The sequence below is a fragment of the Myotis lucifugus genome, unplaced genomic scaffold, assembly GCF_000147115.1.
Source record: "Myotis lucifugus unplaced genomic scaffold, Myoluc2.0 scaffold_5, whole genome shotgun sequence".
Taxonomy (NCBI): Eukaryota; Metazoa; Chordata; class Mammalia; order Chiroptera; family Vespertilionidae; genus Myotis; species Myotis lucifugus.
Genome location: NW_005871053.1, coordinates 15,124,729 through 15,149,239, shown reverse-complemented (window position 1 = coordinate 15,149,239; position 24,511 = coordinate 15,124,729).

The window sequence follows — 24,511 nt, the reverse complement described above, 5'->3', positions numbered from 1 at the left end:
TTTACACAACCGAGTGTTGAGTCGATCGCCTTTTTCACTTGGCAACCTGAGGGAACTTGAGAACAGGGATCTTGAGGTACAACTTGCTACTTCAAGATGGTGGTGCTTACTTGACAAGTTTCCTGCACTCCTTTGGGGTTTAAAACACAAAGGATTGAGTGCGATCTAGCCCGGAGCTGAGTGGCTGTAATCACTGCCTTCACATCAGTGCTAGTGGTAAACGCAACTGGAACACAGGTGGCTTCAGGTGGGGCAGATGTTCAGCCCTCACATGATTCTTCACCAGCCAGAACCCAGCCCCTGAGGGGCCTTCTCTACCGAGCATGCCCCACAAGAGATGGTGATAGTGCTGGGGAATCGGATCACTGTGAGGTGGTGACAGTGTAACATCCCCTGCCCCATCTTTTTAGAAACAAGTTTCAGTGAAAATATAGGGAAGAAAGGAAGAAAAACAGAAGAAAAGTAATGAGACTTGCACTTCAGGTAAAATGTACGTTAGACTTGTCTTTGCCCACACTTGCTGTGGCATATTGAACACTCAGCACCTCTGATGATCAGTGTCCGCATTTGTAAAAGTGAGGAGGGAAATTGACTAGTTCTTTTGTAGTGTGTCCTTTATCTCTCAAACTCTAGTCCAGTGCCCAGGCTCTAGCTCTCTGTATGAGGTAGACTCCAACATTGATCCCTTCTGGGAATTACCTGAGGCAGAGCAATAACCTTATGCTCTGAACAACAAGGGTACTTGAATACTGACTAATCATGTGACTGAGCTAGGCTGTGCTATACCTACCAGAGGCTGTCTTCCTATACTAGAGGTAGTGCACTAGGGACTTGCTAGTTTTAAATGTAAACCGTGTTTATGATGAGTCAATAAGAATGCCTTGAATAGAGCATAGCTGGAAAATTGGTTACTGAAAAGAACGATTCCTCGAATTCTTTCTAACTCTAGATATTCAATTCTGATACACGATTTCTGCATGAAATTATAGTATGAGAAACCTTCTCACCTGGGAAATTCTATCCAAATAGCAGTTAAAAACAAAAACACTGACAAAATTTTGTTTAGTTTTCAGTGAAAGATGACAAGTCAGTTGGTTAATTCCCCCCCAAAATAGGATCTTTTAAAGGAAAGAATAGATGAAAATATCTATTTATGGGACTGGAATTCAGTACTCAGAGGGTCTGTGTTTTCCTTCAGCAGCTGAGCGCATCATTGGCACCAACCTTGGAGCAAGGCTCTGTGTGCATTGCCCTGATCTGGGCGCCCGGCATGCCACTACTGCAGCAGGAATGCAAGGGGGGAGGTCTCCGCATGTAAAGGCAGGAGGGACCCTGTTCAGAGATCAGTTCTTTGAAGGCTAAAGGAGGGCCAGATGCTATAGGTAAAAGGAAATCACATGATGTAATTTTTCCCCCAGACAGGGATGGCAGCAAACAAACTGCTAATGAAAGCCAAGACCGCGCTTGTCTTTCCCGTGCTTCCCAGGACTGAGGACTAGCAAGTAAGACCCTGCTGGGGAGCACACAGTCATGAGGAGAAGCATAAGAAGAGCTGAAGGGAGGAGATGCTAGAGAAGATGGAACTGGAACTTCTGACTACAGTGTTCCAGGTGTGCCACCTAAACTCTCCTCAGGGACATGGATAATTCAGGATTTTGGTAAAATTGCCTGTCCAACACTAGAGCATTCAATATACTCATTCTTTAAGTGTCCCACATTTATGTATGTATGTATATATGTATGTATGTATGTATGTATGTATTTTGGTTGCGTTGGTTTATCCTTTTTCTACTAGAAATGTTCCTGTCCATATGGATAGGGTTCTGGTATGCAATTTTATGCACTCAATGAGATCTCTTTTGTTAGGTGTGCTCTAAAAAAAAAAATGGGTGTGAGGTATAGGCTTTGGGGCAGATCCCAAGATTGAAAGTATCTCTAATCCTTCAGGAGTGGCTGCCTTGCATTCGTTTGGCATTAGCAAGCATACCCTCATGCAGAGTTGAGCTCTGCAAATGGTGGTCTTCAAGCCGAGGCCTGGACTGACAAAGATGTATTGGACTTGTCCCTGTTGGGTCTCCTCAGGGCAAGCTGGCTCTGTTCACATTCCTGGTACCATTTGACAAGTGTCTTAAGTTTTTATGACTAAGTGTCCCATCTTTAAATACAATTAATAGACTTTCTTTTTAGAGCAGTTCTAGGTTTACAAAAACTAAAATTAAGTTGGAAAGTACAAATAGTTCCCACATCAAGTTCTCCTTTTTGTCTTCAATACTTAGTCTTCAAATTTTTTACTCAGGAAGAAATTAAGTAAATAAGTAGAAAGTATGTTGTCATGCATAAAATTCCTCAAATTTAGCTTTTCTGAGGGATATGGATTGGTGGGAAAAACATGTATTATTTTGTGATTCATTTGATCTCACAGACTGTTGTCTGACACGTGGCACCTCTAGACTGCATTTGATGGGTATTTTAAAGAAATGTGTCTTACAGTGACTCAGGGTAATTTTAAGGCACCAAGTAAACAACATGTCTAACACATGTCTAAGAGAGAGGTCATTATTGTGGTGCATCTTAACTCTCGTGTTAATTTGCATAGAGATCTGCATCATGGTTCGGATGTGCTCTGCCACTTTTTATTTACTCCCAGGCATCACTCTTTTCCTTTTCAAAATGTACTAAATGCTTTGAATAACAAGTTGGAATGCTTTCCCCAAAGAATCAAGTCAGTTCTCACAGTTGTCACCATGTTGGTGGAGGGAATGGTTATAGCACAATAAATTTCTGTTCTCTACATTGACTGAATAATTTAAGGTGACCCTTCTTCAAAAAAGCATACCTTCTCTGTCAAAAGAATGTCAAAAAGCATTCTTATTAATATTTTACTGGTTTGTTACTTATATTTTCATTGCAGACTACCTAAGTGCTGTGTGTAAAAAGGCAAGATGTAAGTAAATAATGCAATCCCACTTTGAGAATCCAAGCACTGCTTCACAGACATCCATCATGAATCTAGCCTCAGACATACCATTGCATTGCTAATGTTTACCACAGATGTGCCAGCCTCCAGCTTCAGAATGTGGATATTCTCATCCTGAGATTTAATAGGTCTTTTTACACAGTGATCATTTTACTGACCAGGTGGACAGAATGGTAGAGGTCGTGAAGAAAGCATAGTTAAGTGGAAATATTAAAGGATATTTCTCTAGAGGAAAGACTTTAGGATATAATCTGCTCCGAAGGACAAAGAAGATTATTTTATTAAAGGCTACCACTGTGTCATCCTCAGCTGTGGGAAGGACTGTGGGGAAGCCAACATGGAAACAACGGGGGTGTTAACCCAGTGAATGTCTCCTTAAAGAGTTGAAAAAGCTGAGTCACCTTGGGAAAGGAATTCCTTTTAAGAAATGAAATTTATTATTAATTCCACTAGATTAATTCATTTCTTTTTTTTTTTTGGAGAAATACCACTTTCTGAAAATACATTTTAAAGGCATTTTGGCTTTTTAAAATGTGTTGGTTTACAGAGCTGCCTTTTCTCTGAATATTCCACAATTGCAGTTTCGAAAATTAGAAATCAATGTTTTGTTTCCAGCTGGCTGACCTGGACAGCCAAAGATTATTTTTCAATAGACACTCTTATTTGATTATTGAGAACAAGTTTCAAAGAAGCAATTCATAAGGCACAGAATGAAAAAAGGGCGTATCTCTGATTTTACAAATTGAAGTTTGTGGATGCTTATTTCCAAGTGTGCACAATTGTTTGTATTGTTAGTTTGCAAAATATATCTTAAGCAGCTGAATCAACTTTCAGATAGAGTTAAGGGTAGGGAATTAACAATTTGAAATATAAAACTGCTCACACATATAGAATAAACACCAGCTTGTTCAAACAAGAAAGAAATGGACATGAATGTATTTTTTATTTTCTTAAGTATTTGCATAGTCTCTTTAGTTAACATGGGCTCACTCATTAGCATATAAAGAAATTACTTTGGACGTCATTTCTCAGCCAATTTTCACTTCTCTAGATAAGGTCCCATTAGGTTCTCTTATTTTTCTCTGCCTTCCTCTAGTCCAGTGGGTCTCAACCTTCCTAATGCCGCGACCCTTTAATACAGTTCCTCATGTTGTGGTGACCCCCAACCATAAAATTATTTTTGTTGCTACTTCATAATTGTAATTTTGCTACTGTTATGAACCATAATGTAAATATCTGATATGCAGGATGTATTTTCATTATTGCAAATTGAACATAATTAAAGCATAGTGATGAATCACAAAAACAATATGTAATTATATATGTGTTTTCCGATGGTCTTAGGCGACCCCTGTGAAAGGTTCGTTCGATTCCCAAAGGAGTCGCAACCCACAGGTTGAGAACCGCTGCTCTAGTCACTTGGTTCTCAAACCTGGCTGCATGTTTGAACTATACTTGCAGAGCTTTTAAACAAACACTGATACACAAACCAGCCCAGAGGATCTAATTCAATTGGTGAAAGGTGGAGCCAAGCATTGCTCTTTTTTAGCTTTGCAGGCAATAGCAACATGCAGCCAGAGCTGTGGGCCGCTCACTGAATAAACTTATCATGGTTTAGCTCTTTCTTCTTCTCTCAGAATGTTTGCATGTTTATTTGTTCCTCCTGTCACTTTTATTGAGGTTTTAAAAATCTAATTTTTTTCGACTCTCATTTTGCTTTTTATTGTTTTTCCACTTACTGTCCAAGAATTTCTCATTCCAGATATATGTATTTGATATATATTTTTATCTAATACTACCAATTTTTTATACAATGAAAGAAAATGTAGAGGCATAGAAGCATGGAACAGACTGAGGAATCTCAGAGGAAAGGGGGAGGGGGGACATATTAACCAAAGAACTTATATGCATATACACATAACCCATGGGCACAGACGATAGTGCGATGAAGGCCTTGCGGGTGTGGGGGGCATGGACAAACTGGAGGGGTTAATACGGGGTAAAAGGGGACATCTGTAATACTTTCAATAATGAAGATAAAATTTAAAAAAAGAAATAGAATGCAATGTGATTGTGAATTATACTTTTGTCTGTTCTTCCAATGCTAATGTAATAATATAATTCAATTACTGCCATAAATATATAAAGATTGATAGTAAAGCCCAATACAGTTGTTGAAAACTAATATTTAAGAATGGATTTACTTGAGTTGTAATCATTATTGGGTATGATTAAAGATATTTTAGGATTTGGAGATCCTGTGGGATTCAAAGACATATAAATATCCTATTAGTAAAAGTTATACCATTTCACAGCTAAAGGACATATGTTTTCTCTAAATTTTAAGCTTTAAAGACAAATTTCAATGGTTTCAGAATAGGGCAGAAGGGAGAATATTATATACTGCACCAACTAACATATCAGTAACAAGATACCCACAGCAAGGGAAACATTAAAAGCAATCAAAGGCGTGGGTAACTATTCCTTTAGGGAACATCCCCTGAAGTTTGGAGATGTAAATATCAGTGGGGGGAAAAGAAGTATGTAGAATATTCAAGGATTTGAAATGAAAGAGATGGACAAATAGTGGGCAGCTGGGGGAGCCTGGAGTAATAGAAAAAAAAATCTTGAGTCCCAGTGGCTATGCCTCTAAAAATTGTTAAGCCATTTCCTCTTCATGAGGTTTATTTTCCCTCATTGGTAAAAGTACTGGTTGGATTGGAAATGTTGGATTTATCCAGTGTTGTAAGTAATTTGAAATAGATGACAACATTTAACAAGAGGGAGATTCCTAATGAAAATCTGAACTTTAAGCTTCTTTGGAGAAAGGGTTTGATTTGACATCTCTCTGGCCCTAAGGAGCTGCTCCTCTTTAGCAAGGGCTGTTGAGTTCCTTAGTCCCACCTTGACTGGCTTCACTTATTTTTTCTATTTTCTCTGCTCATGTAGAAATTTGAGTTGTTTTCCTGGAAAATTTATTCTTAGGGTCATTTCCAATCACAATATAGTAAGTTCCTTGAAAAGAAAATGCCCAAAATACTTTGTAGAACAAAAATAACTTACAAAGAGAACAAAAATAAACGTCACAAGCAAACACACCAAGGAGACAGAGAAACTGACCAACAGGTGACAGGTTCACAAATACAGGCTTAAACCCATAATGTGTCTCATTAACCCTATGCAAGAATATTTGAGGTTCTTGTGCAGAAGCACAATGTCACTTAGCAATGAGAACTGGGAGTCAGTGAATTATTCCAGCCCGAATTCTTGGGAAAGGAAACGGACAAAGTGTTCTGTACAACTCAAGTAAGAATGAAGAATATTCTGAATATCAGGATATTAAAATTCCCAAAAGTGAGCTTCTTGGCAGAAAATGGCCAGAGTTATTTAAAGAGTGACTTCCCATCTTTAAATTCACCCATTGAATAAAACAATATTAAACCGCTGCTTAATAATTCAAGGCCCGTCACTTCCTTCACTTTGCTCCAGCACAGAGCTTAATCACATGCAGAGCTCCCCACAGGCAGTCTCCAAAGGATGAAAACCTAATTCACTTATTACAGAAATAACTCCAGACTTTCAAAAGATTCCTCTGAACTAAAACAACCCCTGAGAATTCCCTTATACAACCACCACCTAGCATATGTTTGTGTGCACTGCTTATAAGTTACTTTCAGTTGTTCTCTGTTCATGTTATCTTGGGCAGAAACTTTTCTAAAAGACTTTCCATCGATCTTTTATCGCTTGACATTCTGGAGAAAAGAGGTAGACTATAAAAAAATCAATCACTTGCTTGGCACATTAAAACGCGCGGTAGCCAGTTGAGTGGGTATTTATATAAATTGTAAAGAGTTATGTGTCTGGGTGTAGATTCAGATTTCAGATCCTAAAGAGCTGGTGCCACTCAGGCAGTTGAGAGGACAATGCATGTCTTTGCTTACTTAGCAAGAGAGCAAGATTTTATTTATTACTGTTTTATCAAGTAAACCACAATTAACAATATTCTGCTCTGAAATATGTATCTACTAGTACACTTTATATGTCCTATTAAAATGTATCCAAAGAATGGGTTAACTTTATTCCAGAGTGAAAAATATTAGGTAAAGCCGAACTAAAAGGCAGTTTCCCAATCGAAGATTAATGTGTGAACTTGCAACCTAAAGCAACAATAGAATTGGCTTTTATCCTTCCCAAACTTTATAACTATTCCCAAGAACAATCTACCTCACAAAGTAGTAGTTCAGATACAGATTCTCTAACGATTGCCATTAAAATTGTTAACGGGCAAAGTTCAAGTGGAAGCAAAGATGATTTACAATTAAAATGAATCTAAATTTAAAAACTAGGTCTTTAAAGTACAGAAGTATACTGTTAATATCCTGAATTATATTTCAGGAGTAGGTGGGTAATTCATTCTCATCATTTGGAAAAACTGGTGAAACATCCATCAATATTAGGTAGATTGAATAATATATTTTTAGATGACAAATGAAACATTACTTTCCAACCTTCAGGTAGTTCACAATGTTTCTATACATGAATGGTAGTGAGAAAAAAGTAACCTGCCCAGTTACCCATGCAAAGAAATTTCACCATCTAGTCACATGTTCCTTCTTTGGTGGGGGGAAAAAACACATTTGTCTTAATATGCTTATAGTTATGAGTGCTTTCTGTTAACTTCAACCCTAAAATTAAGGAATCACAAGGGCTAGGAGTGACCTAGTATCAGGAAAAATGAACTAGCAACAAATTCCAAGCAAAGCACTGTCTAATTGAGAAACCTCACCCTCATTCTTTAAACCTTCCAAACTTTCCGCCATCTCAGATCTGTCTAATCAAGAGCCCATTAAGTCTGCCATGAAGATGAAACTGACAGCGCCGTTACTTGAGTCAGTTTAAAGAGGCCCAGGGTGGTTGAAGGGAAGAACTGGGAGGCCTGGGGTGCTCAGAGGACATCCCAGCTCTGGCTCCCGAAGATCCCAGGAGCACACAGCTGTCAAGAGCACAAAGCTGCACACAGAGAAAACCTTGGGAGGGAAACAGGGATTTGCAGTATGTCAACAATTTCATCAGGCACAGCGGGCCCCTCCACCTTTTATTTTACCATTAATAGGATATAAGCAGTAGAGAGCCTGTGAGTTGATCACACAGCCAACACATGCACTTATTTGGGGGATTTAGGCTCTATAATTTGATGATCATAGTAGAAATGATTTGGCATTTAAATGTGATTCTTAGTGAAACCTAGATTTTCTTTGTGAATCTTCAGACTTTTGCCTAATCAGTCTATACTATTAAGGCATGAAATAAAGTCCCTTGCCCTCATTTTGTTAAAAAGAAGAAAAAATAAACCCTTTTAAGTGGAGTCTATGTATACCATTGGGCAAGAACATTCTTCCAGAAGATATCATGAGAGTTCTAGAAACTCTCCAGGAAATGTCCACAATGTTAGCACTAATTGACATCATTACAGGGAACATATTTTGCTGTTGTTTTAGCAAGGGCACTCTTCCAAGATGAGAATTATTCACTTTTCAACTGCAGAATTCCTTGGCAGATGGTATAATATCTTCCTGTTGTGGTGGAAGATATTATACCATCATCACCGATAATAACAAGAAAACCTGTTCTGTTTGGTGGGGGTTGGATGGCAAGAGAGTGGGCACTTAATCATGTCTCCGGATACAGAATAAGCACTGAACAGACATTATTTTGTTTACACATTCCTGCATCAGAGGCATGGTCATGCCTATTTGATAGAAGATGTAATAAAGATTCAGAAAGTTTAAATACTTCGTCAAGTAATAGTGGAGCTAGGATTCAATCTGCCAGCCCTAGCTCTTAACCACTTCTCCACATTGCTTCCTAGTTGTTGGCACCACAGAAGGAACAGGCCAAGGACCTTTAAAACATCTCTCTACCTCGACTTCTCTATCCCCATGTTCAGCGCACCATCAGTGGTAATATACAACACAGTAAGAGTCAAAGATGTACCAGTTAAGCTGAGAAATCAATTCGTGAAAATCCAGATAAATTAGAATCATAGAATTTTAAAACTGAAAAGTGTCCTTATATATCTTATATATCCTTGATTCAAATTCCCATCTTTTACAGGCAAGGAAAACATGCTTCAGTGACACTTGGTGTCAAATTTTCTGAGGTGACAAATCTCCTTAGGGGCAGAACTTGAACCAAAACCTAAGACTTCCCTCTCAGTACTCAACCTATTTTCTCTACTGCGTCAATAAATTACAGTATTATGCAGTTACTATTAGCTTTTTCCAAAGAATAAGATATACAAGCTTATGTGATATACATTTAATCAAAACATTTTGTGACTAACTTTGTCTACGTCACCTCTTTACATTGTGACTTCATAGACAACTAACTAAGAGATTATTGAAACCATACCCCCCAAACTGCTAACATTCAGGGCCAAATGTAAACATCCATTCATAAATGTAGAACAGTTCCATCAAGACCAGCCCTTGTGTTTACACAGAACAAAGTTACATTTGGTCACCTGTAGAGAGGCGCCGCACGTACAGTACACACGAGTCAATTAACATCCATTTCTGGGAAGCCTTTTCATAGAGGCAGTTTTGTTTATATCCTATGGTAGAAGTTCTGAAATATACAAGACCCAGGGCTTTCTCAGAGGCATCCACTAGTTTGTAATTTTTTAAGGAAGAGTATTATTGTTACTCATTTTAAAACATTAAGTGAAAAATCAGTGTTTTTGCTACATCATTGAAAATGACCGTTGCTTTTAGAGCAGAGGCCTTGAGTTCTATTTTTAGGCCCTCTTGACCATTACTGACTGGGAAGCCAGGTTGAAATCAGAGGTCTTTATTTCACACAGGGCACTTACTACTCAAGTGATAGTGATGAAATATTTCCATGCAAATCCCTACAGTCACTTATGCTTCATCTTTGTCCTCATATGCTACACTACACCACCTGCTATATTAAAAAACAACAACTTTACGATTTCTAAACCCCTTCTTTCAATTACTACCTATAGATTTTCTGCCAATAATTTATTATTCTAAGTATGTGATAGCTAATTGAATGATGCATTTGTAGTTACTCTATATAATATTTTAGAGAAAACTATAAAAATATAGATTAAGTAAATAATTATTTTTTGGCTCATGCAGCTCTCCCTGGTAATTAATAACAGTAATAATAATAATAACCAATTATTAAATCTATACAGGAAAAAAAACACAAATGTTTCAAGCTTATGAGACAATGCATCAAGAATATATAATACCCTTTAAGTCAATAAATTTAAAAGGTAACTAATATAGAAATAAACATATCAAAATATAAAAGAAATTGCACATTATGGAGCATAGAGAGATGATTTTATTATTATAAAGTTAAATATCTTTTTTAACGGTTAGTGTTGGTGATCTTCTTCCATCAGTAAGAATAGATTTTTAGAAAACAAGAGAATGTGTTTCAAACAGCTGAACACCTCTATCTTATTGTCACTCCCTATACTCACGGCCCCTTTAAAGCTGTTAAATGAAAGACTAAGGCACAGTGATAGTTCCAGTTTCACTGTACACTTATGTTTAAAAATACTAGACACACTGGACATTTAAACAGAGATGTACAGCCATAAAATCCATTAGGTTAGCTTCGTGTAATAAAAAATACTGTCTCTGAATACAATGAATCAAACATCTGCATGTTTCTGAACCACAGGACCAGTAATGCCTAGTCTGTACCATAAGTCACCATTTCTAGACAGAGGCTCTGTTTCTATTGAGAGAGAAAGGAATAGTAAGCAGTTTACACATCAAACGATGTCTTCGGTTTCTGTAATTTACATTCAAACAACATCAGGTTAAAATAGCAGTATGAAGATGATTTTAAAATAAGAAAAATGATGTGGTAGCAGATTCTATGGTGCAGATAATGAAAGGTTTTGCCAGCTTACCTGATGAAAGAGAGCCTTAGGGATCACAGCATAACAAAGCCCCGCATCCAAGATGGTTAGAGTGCAGTGTGCCTTCTTTTGCAGTTGTTCACATTTTTGGCCACAGAGGTTTACAAATTAATTACAATGTTTTTTTTTCTTTGCTCTCTCTGTGGACAAGAACACAAAGGGACCTTTCCAGAATCCTCTCTGCTATGCCTCCGCTTCCTGTTCTGAGATTCACTCTATGGTACCCAACATATATCAGAAAACAGCTTTGAGGAAAAAAAAAAAAAAAAAAAAAAAAAGGCTGACAGAAACCAGCGTGGTACCGCCATCTACTGGTAGACACATAGAATTGAATAAAAGGAAAAACAACCCCATTATTCTTTATCGTAAAGTGAAACAACATATGAGTATGTACAAAAAGACTCTTTTGCATACTCAATTATTTGCACCTCATAATATGTTTTCAAATATTCATAAATTTAAAAAGTTGATTCAGCCATAAAGTAGCACAATAAACAACAACAACAACAAAAGGCCCTACAAATATCTGTTTGAAAATTAGTTTTTTAGATTTCCATATACTCTACATGTAAAGTTTTGCAAAATCATGACTCTTGTGGCCTGAAAACTTTTGCTTGTCATAGAATGAATTCTAAGTAAGTAATCTGACTCCATAAAGAACAGCGTAGCCCTGGCCAGGTGTCTCAGTTGGTTGAAGCATAGTCCCGTGCACCAAAAGGTTGTGAGTTCAATTCCTGGTCAGGGCACATACATAGGTTGTGGGTTCAATCCCCAGTCAAGGCGCATATGTTTCTCACATCAATGTTCCTCTCTCTCTCTAAAAATCAATAAAACCATATCCTTGAGTGAGGATTAAAAAAAAAAAAAAACAGTATCATGCACTTTCACTGGTAGTCTTTTTGAATTACTTTTACAAGAAATAACATCTGAATGTAGAAAAGTATTGTAAACTTCAGTGAGGCCTAGATGCTTTAGATCTGTGGATTACCTTGGTGTGTATATTGATACAAGGAACAGTTGAAATTTATGTTACATGAGACAACTCAGCAGTTATGTAATATATCTATATCTTTAAAATACTTCAGAAAATATTTATGAGAATATTGAAGCACACAATACATAAGCAAAATGGAAATGATTTTTTGTCAGTTTATTAAAAGACATTTCTCAGCTAATCAAGTGCTTTCCTTTCATTTGACTTTTCATATTTACTTAGCAAACAACTATAATTTATTAGCTTATTGTTAACTAGAGGCTCGGTGCATGAAATTCATGCACAGGTAGGTTCCCTAGGCCTGGTGGGCAATCAGGGCCTATCGGGGCCTTCCGGCTGCCGGCCAGAGCCTTTCTTCATTCCGCGCTGCCCCCTGGTGGTCAGCGCACATCACAGCGAGCGATCAAACTCCTGGTCTCCTGGTTGAATTCTTGAGGGAACAATTTGCATATTAGCCTTTTATATATATAAATTAATGAAATACATTCATATTGATGGAGCACCTTAATTGATGTCAGGCACTGTATTAGCTTCAAAGAGACAAAGATAAAAACACACAGTTCCTATCATCAAGAGGATGTATAATGAAGAGAGACAAATATAATGATATTTTGAAGCCATGTGCTCAAGGAGTGTTAATTACTTAGTTTTCCATTCCCATCCCCATTTTGCCTAATGCATAAAAATAAACGTAGTCAGTTCTGGGTAGATTGAGTCACTTGAGGCTTTCCCCCGTGATTTTGGGTTTACACTAAACTAATGCATGGTTTTCCTCTTACATCTCTTCTCATGTGGACTCATCTACAAAGTAAGTCCAGGAACATTTACATATCTGGACTTTTGTATGTGGGCATCCAATGAGGTGTAAAATCCTGTGTGATCCTCAGGCATCATCATTCCTCCACACAAACATCTGCCAATGTGCCCACATTCCTGTTCAGCCCCAAACACCCCATCCATTTAGTTTTTCATGGCAGTATTTCCTCCTCATGACCTCAGGTTTTGTTGGCTTTTTCTTTCAGGTAACTTCTGTTCCTGTCCTTGGGGGAGTAGGAAGGAAAAACAAGTAGCATCTTTCTGTTGTAGGAGGAGGGAACAGTACCAGCTGTCTGGCCCCAAGCGGTCAGACCAAACCTGGGTTCAGCAACCTCGGTACTTGGGTTCTGGCTACGAAAGAATTCAGAGCCAAGACCCAAACTGAAAGAGAACATTTATTTGGTAAATCACTGAGGTGGAAGAAGTAATTCCTAAAAGAAATGGGCTTAGGAAGCAAGTTATAGAGGTGAAGAAAGGGCCTTTGGAGCTTGGGAGTGAGGAAGCAATGGTAACATGCCTGGGGTGGAGGGGTGCGGGAGGGAAAGGGAAAAGGAAAGGCCGAGGCTTGCTCCCAGGAGGGAGAGCATACCGGATCCTCTTCCTGAGGGTTTTAAGGGCAGGGGTTTTAGGGGAAGTCCCAGGGAAAGATCTTAATAGAATATTCAGTGTCCTTTCAGGGTTGTGGTCTCCACTAATTTATTGGATGGCACCAGTGCAGGGGGTCATAATTCAATGCAGCTGGTTCTGGCATCAGAGTTGGCTGGTTTTGTTGCTTATCTGGGCCTGAGCCGAAATACAACTGAGGCCTAGATGTTATTGAAATGAGTTTTAGGGACAAAAGAGGCAGGTTTAGGAAGGTTCAGGGAATGAGGAGGGTCCATGGGAGAGGAATACATAGATGGAGACTTGAAGACGCCAGGGTGTTTATCTTACTTGTACAGAGGACAGAGCAATGTCACAGGCAGATGGAACTATTTCTGGCCTAAGCAATTAAAACATCCATAAACTGAGGACAGACAGGGGTATCTCTGGCCTGAGCAATTTAAGTGACCATAAGTTAGACCAAAAGTAGCCCTGATCTGAGTAGCTGGGAGAGCTATAAGATAGGGCTTTCTTTGCCAGCACAACTGGAAGAAAACCATAAGATAAATCAAAAGTGACCCCTAACCAGCAAGATAAGGGGGAGAGAAAATGGGGGGGCACCATGTGGACTTAGAGCTTTGAAACTAATTCTATGCTGCAGAATGACCAGTGAGGAGAGTGGGGGGGGGGTTGGGGGGAGATCCCAAATGAAGGAAAGGGACCAATTTAAAAAAGATCAGATTCAAGCAAAGAACTGCAGCATATATAAACTTGAGACAAAGAGACACCAGGTAGGATTTTTAAATTTTTCCCATTAGAGAGAGAGAGAGCAGGCTTTTCCCATTGGGGGCCCCTTTGAGGACACCCTTGCCCAGATGGAGTTTGCATCTGCTTCCAATACACTTCTACATTTTTTATTAAAGAAGCCTTTTTGTCCACGAGTTTATTCCTCAAACTTTGTGAGAACAAGAACCCACAGAAAGAAAAGTCTGCCCCCCCGAACCCCACGTTTCAGATTATCTCTAGGGAAGAAAGATGGTGGGGGGAGGTCCAAACCACTTGAACAGCGATATGCTGGGGGAGGAAAGGTCACCCTGGGGACAAGGTCCCACCCTACAGTTAATTGTTCATTGCTAGACACCTGGGGTTTTCCGCTCTGGTGACCTGTACCTAGCCCTTCGTCCTTGCTCTGCGCATGTCTGCCTCACTGCCTACCACGTTTCCAGGGCTCCTCTGGGCTGTAATTTGTTGACCTAAGTCCCAGGTCACAAGCACCGCACACTGCTCTGTGGACTTCAGACAAGTGAGGCACACTCTCTGCTACATTAGAATATTCCAGCACCTCATTTTTCTACCTTTTTAGCTAATCCTGGGCAGGCAAGCTATGTAGGGGGTTCGTTATCAGAGGCCTCAGTTGGGTTTGGCTCCTTTGCTTCCTCACAAGCTTCCTTTCCAGGCCCAAAACTGTCTTCCGTGCCAGTAGCAAACTGGATCCGTAAGCTTTCCTCTCACTTCCTTCTGTCTTGTAGCTAACTTATTAGTCCTCTAGGTCTAATGAAACAAAGTACCACACTGGGTGGCTCAGACCAACAGAAATGTGTTGTTTCCCGGTTCTGGAGGTCAAAAGCCCTAAATCCAGCTCTGAGACCTGAAGGGGAAGGATCCTTCTTGGTCCCTTTCAGCTTCGGGTAGCCCAGGCATTACCTGGCTTGTGTCACTATAACTCCAACATCATGTCCGTGATTCCTTCTGGGTCTCCTCACATCATCTTCCCCTTGTGCATGCTTGTCTTTGTGTCCAAAGTGTCCCCTTTTTACAAGGACACCAGTCCTTATAGGTTAGAGTCCACCCTAATGACTTCATTTGAGTTTGATTACCTCCATAAGACCTTATTTCCAAATAAGGGCATATATCATATATTCTAAAATACTGGGGATTAGGACTTCAACATACCTTTTTGTTGGGGTGGGGAGGGCAGGACTCGAGGACACAATTCAACTCATAACACTTAGACTGAAGCTTTTTAAATTTAAAACACAATCTGATGATTCTTTTGTATGTTTCCCATGACAATTCCACTGAGGAAATAATGGCCTTGCTATGTGGCCAGAATTTGGGGGAGTAGCTGGGAGGCAGGGCCTCAGGTAATAGTCAAGAAATCCAACAATAGTAACAACAATAAAAACCAAAATTCATTCAGTGCTACGCACCAGCCACTGTTCTAAGCAGTTTGCATATTTGTTTAACCCTGTCGCATAGGAGGTATTATTATATACATTTTACAGATGAAACAAACAAGGAGGGAAGTAAAAACACATTAGTTAGAATGTCACATGTCGTCTTGCCACACAAGCAATTATAATTGAGTAGGTTAACTGCTATGATACCAACATGGACCAAGTGCTGGAGGAGCATAAGGGAAATGAGCTCCCACTAATTTAGACGCCTGCTACTCACACTTTTTGTGTGAAAATTTATGACATTTTACCATTTAATTGCATAAGTTTTCTGTCATGAGATATTTCCACTTTCTAATAACTTTTACCTTAGTACTACTTAACTAAATGTTAATTCTGCCAGTCCCTAGCACTCCGTACTGATTTCTCCACTAGTCATATTCTTAGAAGTATGTTCATTCTGATGCCTACTTTTGGGAATCCATATATTCAAAAGTATCCTGGCAGTGTTTTCTGAGAAACGAATTTTTTAGGTGATTCTAGGCTGTGTGCGTGTGTGCATGTGTGTGTGCGTGTGCAGGTGTGTGTGTGTGCACGTGTGTGTGTGTGTGTGTGTGTGTGCGTGTGTGTGTGTGTGTGTGTGGTTTTTGTGGTAGTCAGTTAGACAGACATGAGCAGAGCAAGGATGATGGGCCAGGTATAGAAGATCACCAGGGCAGAAAGCCCGGATGCCTAGCAACTGGCAGAACTGTGAAAACAAGGACTTTGCCCCCAGGGTAGCCTTTCTTCCCCTCGCATATCATGGTCATGCCGCTTACACCCTCTGATCTTTCATATCACTGGTCATATGGCTTGGTCCCTCCCCTGACCCCTCCCCTGGCTTGTTGCTAATCATTCCATAGACCCCCTTGGAGGAGGAACAAAGGGCTGAAGAATGGCCTCATGTGACTCCCAGGAGGGTCCTTTCACAACCTCTCCCTTAAGCATTAACCTCTCCAGTGGTTCTCAACCTTCCTAACACTGCGACCCTTTAATACTGTTCCTCATGTTGTGGTGACCCCCAATTTCATTGTTACAAATTGAACATAATTAAAGCATAGTGATTAATCACAAAAAATATGTAATTATATATGTGTTTTCTGATGGTCTTAGGCGACCCCTGTGAAAGGGTCGTTCGACCCCCAAAGGGGTCTCGACCCACAGTTTGAGAACCACTGCTCTAGGATAACATTTAGGCCTCAGGTGTGTTTCAGCTCCTGGCCCAGACAAGCGACAAATTGATAAGCGATGCCACAGCGACAGCAGGACCAGCTGCATTGACTAATGAGCCCCTGCCCTGGTGCCATCAGCGGAGACTGTTACCCTGGGAGGCTGATGAATATGCTATAGCGATCCTCCCCTGGGACCTCCTCTAAAATCTCCACCCTTAAGAGCCCTTGGGAGGGGGACCCAGGCGCTTTGCCTCTCCAGAGCTCCAGAGCTGCTCACTAATGCCTCTCCCCTCCCTCTCCTCCCCCCCACCCCCCGCAGGTGCATTGCCCTTACCTTTCTCTCTCCTAAGCCCCAAGAACCCTTCTTTTTCCTTTTAAATCCTCATCCAAGGATATGTTTCTATTGATTTTAGAAAGAGAGAGGAAGGGAGAGAAATATTGATGTGAGAGAGAAACATCTATCAACCACCTCCTGTACGTGCCCCAACCAGGTATCGAACCTAAAAGCTAGGTATGGGCCCTGATCAGGAATCAAACCAGGAATCTTTTTGGTGTCCAGGGTGACACTCCAACCACCTGAGCCACCCAGGCAGTGCCAAGGGCCCTTCGTTTGCCTCTGAACCTTGCTTCCTGAACACATTTCTACCTCTGTGACTTTCTAAGTAAAATTTTGCTTGTATTTGAGTTTTGCCTCTGAATTCTTTCTTAGCAGAACTCAAGTACCAAGGTTGCTGAGCCAAGGTCTAATCTCTGGACACATTCTGGTGCCATAATGGCAGCCAACATTTTAAAGAATAAGCTCTATTCTGAGGACAATATGTAGAATTATCATGGGATAAAATCAAAATTTAGGGGGAGAAAAAACCAAAGCCATTCTACAATGAATTCAACTGACAAAGATATAACAAAATTATATAATTATAATAAATATCAATATAAATGTAAATTATAAATACAAATTATAGCAAATTTACATTTTAATGTAGAAATATCAGTCTCATCTAATTCATATATTCATTGCTAACATTTGTAATTGCTTCATTAGTTCTGGCAATGAGTAACGATTATTATTCCAAATATTTAAACCTAATTTAGCAATTCTCTTTTAAATTTTCTTAGATATCTCCCTCTCATTGCCTTTCTCTCCCTTATAATTTGGAACAGTGGTTCCCTAGGTCTAATACAGACACCTTTGTCCCATGCACCTTTCCCAGTCAGGGCACATACCTAAGTTACCCATTCCATCCCTGGTTGTGGTGCATGATGGAGGCAGCTGATCAATGTTTCTCTTTCACATCGATGTTTCCTTCTCTCTCTCTTCCTTCCTTTCTCTCTCTCTTTCTTTCTCTCTCTCTCTCTGTCTCTCTCTCTTTTTCTAAAAAAAAATCAATAAAAACATATCCTTGAGTGAGGATTAAAAAAATACATTTACAATATTAAAAATACATTAAATATATCCTTTCATACTATTTACACATATTTGTTCCTCAGTTCTCTTTTTGAGCCTAGAATAGATCCCTTCTGCTATTTGAGAAGATGCTGAAATCTGTCTTCTTCCAGAAGGCCTCATTCATGCTGATATTTAGCTTCTATGTTTGTTTTTAGTCACCTTGATAGCAAACTTGCCTACCTCTATGCTTGCATTTATTTTCATTAGGTATTAATTTAAGCAAACATAAGTTAATTTATATTATGTTCTTTCTACCTTTTCACCTCTGTATCCATCCAAGAGCAGAATCTCCTATTAAATACTGACACTAACTCACATTTGCCCAGTGCTTTTACATAAGGTGTTGTAAATTACAAAAAGGACTCTGATAAAATACAATTAAATACATTCACATCTATTATATCTTTTTTTCTTTACAACATCTCTAAGAAGTTAGAAATGTACACATTTTTCACATTTTTCAGGTGAAAAAAAATTGGTACAGAAAAGCAAAAATTACGTGGTGGTAAAAATTGGTCTAAAAATGGGATAATTGTCAGTTTAAAGTCTACTCAGAAGACAATGCAATTTTACATCAAGGATTCAAATATTCCAGATATAATAATTGTCAAAATATTACTTATTAGGCATAATTCAATTCAGTAGTACTAATATATTTTTACCCTTACTCTAAAAGAATAATGCAGTAAAAAATACTATATTTCCAAGTGGTTTCCAATATAGATTACCCTCCATGTTGTGGCTATACAGCTAGGTAATTGCAACCTCCTGAAGGTATCTTGGGCTACTAATTTTTCCCAAGTTCAGTGTTATTCTCTCAGTTTCAAATCACTTTTCATCGCTGTCCTTCTCATCCCCATTTTCCTCTAACACCTGGCCAACTGCTATTTATTCTCGAAGACTCAGGATAATGAACTTGATATCCTGCCCTGTTCTCCCCACAAATGTCTTAGACACCCTCCTCTGTATCCCCCAGATTATATAAGTAGCATTCTATGCTATGGTTACATTTTGTTATATCATCATGGTAGTGTTTTTCATACTATATTGTAAATATTGGCTTCTTTCCAACCATTCTCTTTAACTCTCTCCTACACAAGGCTATGAATTCCTTGGGAGCAAGTACTGTACCTTTTATACAGTCTTTTCATATCCTTTTCTTTGTTTTAACACAATGCCTGGCACATAGCAGATGTTCAGTAGTATCTTTCTGCATAGGATGGTATTTGTGTCACTGTTTATAAATTGTTGTCTTCTTTATCTCTTCCATTTAGAAAACTAGTAATGAGAACAGCCTTGACATTTAATACCAAAGCTAGAACAAGATTCTACTCTATTTCTAAAAGGCAGGCAAACTCACTCCAACTTCCCAATAGTGTAACAGTTTGTGGCGATCTCTAAGGGCAAAGCATCCACTTAACTTCAGTCTTTGAACACTACCTTTCATACTACTATGCACATTGTTGGAAATGAGAATGCCATTCATTCAAATAACTGAATATTCTTAGATGCTTGTAAGCGCCCATTCAATGCCATGGGGTTTCATTACACACAGACAGATGTGAAGCAGGTTCGGTCAGGTGCTGGAGATACACTTCCCTGCTTCTCTCACAGATCTATGGATAATCTGTTTACCCACACGCACACGCACTCTCCACTCTAGGGCTTTGTGACTAAGCAACAGACCTTTTTTTCCTACACAAATTTGTTAGTGTGACGCTATCAAACTGTCAGATCGACTAAGCTAATAGGAAAAATATATTGCTGTTATTTCCATGATCCCTTAGCATTTATTGCTAATTATAAGTAAGCACTTAGACAAGTCACTTATACAATCTCTAATTCTCTCTTCTAAAATTTGCTGGGTACAAGTAACTATGTCTAAATCTATGCATAATTAGGTCAATATGAGAAGAATTAAAAATTTTGATATGCTCTTTTTTATTTTTTGAAAATATTTACTTGAACTCCCATTAATAGTTTACAGTTTGTTTAGCATTATTTAATGCTAACACAGTAAGATAGGAAACCATGCTTATACCCTATATCTTCTAAGTCTAGAGCTTGTAACTATTTGAAAATCTTATGTAAAATTAGAAAAAATAGCAAAAAAATTCTTCACAGTTCATAAGTTCACTTTATTAGTGAAGAAATGAAATTAAAGAATTTATATTTTAATCATAATTGAAATTGTATTAATAGTTCAGAACATAACTTTCCTGTTTAAGTTTACAAGGTAGATTAGTGCAACTTTCCAATGTGCTGTGGGCAGAGAGGGGGGCTGTTGAGAAAAGAATGGAGACCAGGGGATATGGGAGGAATTGGGAGATGCTAATGAAGAAAAAACTGGAAAGGAAGCAAGGGACTGCATTATTAAGGGACTCTATCTACTAGAAGGAGGCCAAGAAGAAAGATAGGGCGAAACTTGGGGTGTTACCGTTATAACCTGGGAGAAAGGTGTTGCTGTCCATAAGTTGATGCAAGTGGAGATAGATGACCATCTATAAATTTGAAAAATTGATCCGGGCTGGCCAGGGGGAGGGGCCACGGGCTGTTGGTTGGCCGGCCCCGCACCCCTGGTCGAACTCCCGGTTGAACTCCTGTTCGAACTCTCAGTCGAGGGGACAATTTGCATATTAGCCTTTTATTGTATAGGATGTCGTATACTGTATATGAATTTCAGTCTATATCCAGGTGTGTAATTTCAAATTCAGTAATGATTAGGGTACCCCCACCCATCATATTGTGGATGAAAAAGTGGCCATAATACACCTGACAAGCTTAGTGGAGGCCTGCATGGCAGCCTTATAAATTCAGAGACTTATAAATTCATAGGATGGTCTGAAATTAAAACCTCCTAACTAAAAGCAAGTCATGGAGGGTAGTCATGTTCTAGGTCTGCCAGTATCTTTCTTGACAAAGGCAAATAAATCTTTACCTTAACAAAGCCTGTGTATTGTCTTTTTGCATCTATGATAAATACCTTTGGATGTCAGGGTAATCTTTTTTTAGACCCCTCAGGGCACAACCTCCCACCATAGCAGAGACCACAGATCCCCTCATTTTCATCTTGTTCTCCAGCATTCCATCTCTCTGAGCTGTTAATTGCTAACTGTCTTCTACCCACCAATGTAAAAGAAATATATGTCTGTTTTACTTTTTATATAATCCAGATTTCCCCGTTTTGCTTTCTCCCACCTCCCTAATCTATCACCGTGTAACTATCTTTCATGTAACTACCTTACATCTTCTCCTTTGATTCTGATGTTTAAAATCAAGTGCAAAACTGCTGTTCTATGGAGTATTTTCTCAATCCATTGAGATTTTTGGCTTCCCGGCAATTGTCATCAATTAGGCTCACATAAACTCATAAAAGGTATCTACACGTTTGGACACTTCTAGCATTGACAATATCAAAGTTCCAGAGTCTTGTATAGGGCCAAATCATGAAAGTGGAGATGAGGGATTCAATTTTTGGTCATATATTTGCAGAGGTCACAAGGATTCATCTTATATTATAAAGGTTAATATGCAAATTGTACCCTCGACTGGGAGTTTGACTGGAGTTCGACTAGGGGGTGGGGCTGGCCTTCCAACCGCCCTGGGCCCTCTCCCTGGCCAACTCCACCCCCAATGGGCCCTACACACCCTGATTGGGGGCTGGGCCAGCCTTGCCAACCTCCCACATCCACTCCCCCAATATGATAGTTCTCTATCGAGACAGGCGGCCGGACCCCACCCATGCACTGGGCCTCTGGTTTATTTAATGCATACAGGGGTTGGCAAAGTAGGTTTATAGTTGTGAGTATGCAAGAGTGTGCTTGAGTATAGCAAGTAGACTACAAGAATGTGTAAATAATGAAGGCCAGCAATTTCAGCACTTATGAGATTGTACCTAAGTGCACTGTGCCATCATGACTTCCTTGAGTTAAAGCTTCTGTAATAATCGTAACCTCCATGTCTGTTTCCATATGAATTACTGTAAACCTACTTTCACCAACCCCTGCATTATTGAGCATCTACTGTTTGCCAAGAAATATTCTTGGTGCTTAGAACTGATAAGTAAACAAAGCAAAGATACCTACTTTCAGGAAGCTTATATTTTAGGTGTGGAGATGATATAGACAATAAAAATAATCATAATGGACTAGTCAATTATGTACAATGATAGAAGATGAATAGTGTTAAGAGGTTAAAACAGTAAGGATTAGAATGTAAGATAAGGTGTTGCAATTTTATGAATGATCACAAAGAAGGATTTATTAAGATGATAAATTTAAGCAATGACTCATGTCTATGGTAAATTTTGTCAAAATATTCTTGCGGCTGAGAGTCTTGGTGCCTGGGTTCATGTCTTTTGGGTATAAAATTTAGCCCTTCCTCTTTAAGGTTTTTGTCCCTTTTCAAGCTGCTAGAGAAGAGGACCGATTCCTGTTTCTTGAAAACCTACTGCTCTCAATCTGTCTGCCAGTTCAAGGGGTCACTGCAGAAACCTCTCACTGTCTCTTCTCTCAGTTTCTCTTAATTCCTTTAAACCCTAACTTCCTTCTTGTTTTTTTCACACTGTAATTTTTTAACCTAGTATTTCTATCCAGTTTTCTAACTTTAGTAGTTGGGACAAGTATTGGGTTGCATTTGCTATAAACCGTGTGTGCTTTTCAGAGTCTCTTGCACATTCCCTTCTTTCTCTTACTTCATGTTTTTCTGGAACAGCTTTCTCTCCTCTGGACTTGAAGCAAACACTACAATATTCAAATTGGAGGAACCCACTTCCCCGAGTGGTTGCTGAGTGGCTAGATGATGCCACACAGAAGTGGAAGGAGTAAGCTCTTCCTTGTCATCAACCCGGACGTAGTAAGTCTCATTGAGAGTCCCCCATCTAGGCATTCAGGTAATACCGTATTTCCTTACATTCGACAAACATTTTATTTAGATTCTGGTGCCCCATTCCACTGAAGGGGAAGGATATTTAAACTGTAATGTTTAGGACTTCTTGCCTCCCTCCCTCATCACCAGAAGGGTCATTTCCAAGGCCTAGCCAAAGTTTTCTATCCAAACAATTTATTCCTCAGTTTTTCATTAATTTTTTTATATATTCTTTCATCTTTCTGACCTTTTGATATAAAAATATGACCATAAAAATGTAATAGCCTATATTTTGGGGGTACAATGATTGGCAAGCACTGGTAATGTACTTCACATGGATTCCTCCCCTCCCCCCAGCTCTATGAAGTAAATATTGGTATTATCTTCCTTTGCAGAAATTGTGGCTTGAAGAGGTCAAGTGACTTAACCAAGATCACACAGCTGGTGAATATAGAATAGGAATGTCAGTAGTTACTGAACTTTCATTTTCACAGTACGGGATTTGGTGAAAAAGCTGGTTTGCTTCTTTTAGCATTTATTATGTGTTAACATTTATTATAATTATTAAATACTAGAGGCCTGGTGCATGAAACTCATGCATGGGTAGGGTCCCTAGGCCTGGCCGGTGATCATGGCTGATCTGTGGGGCGACCGGTGGGGTGATGGGGGTGGGGAGCCCTCCTGGCACCGGCTTGGCTGGCCTGGGGCCTGCAGGCTGGGGGCAGCTCCTGCATTGAGTGTCTGCCCCCTGGTGGTCAGTGCACATCATAGCAACCGGTCATTCTGCCTGTCGTTTGGGCAATTTGCATATTAGGCTTTTATTATATAGGATATTAGACCACCAAATAGATTGACTCATGAGAGTGTAAATATTTTCCTTGTCCTTGTAATCTCTAAATTTTTTGATGTGATCTTTTGTACAAAATATTTTATGCTTTAAATAATTGTGGAAATGAATGGAACAAAACCATAAAATAAGTTACAATAAAATATCTCTGAAAGGAATGGCTTTTATTATAACAAGGAATGGCTTTTATTATAACAAAAGAGGTAATGTAATTTATAATGCTGTAGAATCTGAAGCTTGAAAGAAAAAAAAAGAAAAAGAAAAATTAAGAACTCCAAACAGCAGAAGTACTCATATCAAAAGTTTTGAATTGCTGAGTGTGGAAAGAAAAAAATTTTAAATGGCAAATACAGAGTTTATGGATAATGATTCTCAAATTTGACCCAAATGAAAAGGGTAGCAGCCACACAATTGTTAAGAGTAAAAGTCCCATAGGGAAATGTTAAGTGTGTTATGGTGTTTAAGCCTAGATAATAGAAAGACAAAGAAGTAACTTTGGCATACAAAATTTGGTTATATGGAGAAAAAAACCTATAATTTACCACAGATCTACACAATTGTGTGGATAGCCCTAAGCAATTCTTATCCCCCTTAATAAGTATTACTAAGTATCTTAAAATCTTTTGGATGA